Raw genomic sequence first — 2238 nt, forward strand, 5'->3', positions numbered from 1 at the left:
TGAGCTTGGAATTTGAATCTTTGATAAGCTTAAACTTCCCACCTAGCCTATGACATCCTATACAATTAAGTTCTAATCTAATTACCCATTCCTCACTTTTTCACATACTCATGTATTCCTTTTTATTTTCACAACACCTATGCATTGATTTTATTGGACTATACTTTGATTTGGGGCATTTTGTCCCCTTTTTATTCCTTTTTTTTTCTTCTTTTTCTTTCTTTTTCTATATATATATATTTTTTCTTTTCCATATTATTTTTTCCTTTTTCTTTTGTTTTTCTCATTTTTTTTTCTATATACAAGAATCTCAATGCATAAGGTTTTACATTTAATCAATACATGAGTATGTACCCAATTCCCAATATTTTTCAATAACAATACAAAATTACCCTTTTATTCACCCAATGTCCCAAGATTCCCATACTTGAATGATACTCACACACTCTAGCCTAAGCTAATCAAAGATCCAAATAAGGACATTTATTGTTTTCCGCTTTAAGGCTTGTAGTGTGCTAAATTAAAGAACAAGTGGGTTAATCGTAGGCTCAAATTTGGCTAACAAAGGAAGATAAAAGGTTAGCTATTTGGGTAAGTGAGCTAAATGAAATGATGGCCTCAATCATATAAATGCATGAATACACAAAATAATGGATATAAAGAATCAGACAAATCAAAGATTACAACTATAGGAAGAGAATAATGCACACAAGAAGGAAAATAAGTGGTTATAAGATGTAACCACGCCATTAGGCTCAAAACTCACTTGCTTGTGTTCTTAGCTCAAAAATATGATCCACAATATATATATTTCAAGCAAGTTCTATGAAGAGTTTTCACTCAAATCAATTGAGGTGCCCTACAGATAGAAATCTTGAAAAATTTCATTATTTTGACTAAGCTTATTGTGTATATATATGCAAAAAATAAGAATATGCAACAAAAATCCTAAAAACCTAAAATGAAATGCAAAAGTGTTGAGATTAGAAATTTGTCACCCAAAATCGCCGACCGGTCGGACGACCTCCCCACACTTAAAAGTTTGCACCGTCCTTGGTGCATGCAAAGAAGAGCAAGGTGGACGGGTTGCTACAATTGATGAGCTCCTTCAAAAGGTTGTGCGGATGACTTGTTTGTTGCCCCGTTTAGAAATTTTTCCTTTCTCCCTTCTTGGTGGCCAACCTAAAAGGGGAGGAAAGAAGAACGACAATTAGGCCTACAACAAAGATATCAAAACAAGTAGAACGTAGGCCGGGGCTAATACCAAATAAGAGTAAGGTTCTCTACTACATGGTAGCTAGGCATGTGAGTGAGAAATCAATATAAGCAAAAGGCATATCAACTGATACTTGATGCAAGAGTAAAGTTAAAGCATGGAGAGTGTATTGAGCATCAAGTTCAAATGAGAAGAAGTGGGTCATGAAAGACAATAGGAGGTCATATCAATGCATAAGAACACAAGAGTCAAACAAGATGAAGCATTGATTTAAAAGTTTCATCACCCAACAATATCAAACAAGTCAAGAAGCACCTAAATAATGCAAGAAATTCTCAACAATTGAGTGTAAGAATCCAACACCATTATTGAAATGACTAAAAAAAACGAAAACATGCTACAAAAACTAAATGAAAATGGGAAGAGTAGAAGTATGCGAATGTGATAAGCAAAAGAAAATGGAAGGGGAGAAAAAAAAACTCTTTTTTTTTTATACCAACGCGTGCGCGTCATGCACGTTTACGCGTCGAAGGGTATATTGGTCGAAGGACGCGTACGCGCCAGGTGCGCGCACGCGTGCGTCGAGTTAGGCCGGAGGCATAGTGTCGGCCCAAGTCTGGCACAACTCTCGGGTAAAAGTACCAGGAGTGTGGATTCGGCGCCATTTTGACGATTGGATTTTTGACGGTTTAGAATTTCACAAATGAATTCTCGTTGCAAGTATAGTTTCTAAACCAACAATAATCCTTTCATACAAAAGATTGTTTGTCACAAGTAACAAACCCCTAAAATTAATAACCGAAGTATTGGACCTCGGGTCGTTCTCCCTAGGAAATGTAATAAAGTGTCTTGTTATTGGTTGTGAATCATATTTGGGGTTTTTAAGATTTTGGACAAGAAATATAAATGGCAAAGAAAATAAACTAACAACTAACAAAGCTCTTGGCAAGATATGAGAACTAGAAGTCCTATCCTAGTTATCCTTCTCAATTGTGATGAGAATTGTTCATTGCTACCACTTA

This window comes from Arachis duranensis, chromosome 6, assembly GCF_000817695.3.
Source record: "Arachis duranensis cultivar V14167 chromosome 6, aradu.V14167.gnm2.J7QH, whole genome shotgun sequence".
In the NCBI taxonomy this organism is placed as follows: Eukaryota; Viridiplantae; Streptophyta; class Magnoliopsida; order Fabales; family Fabaceae; genus Arachis; species Arachis duranensis.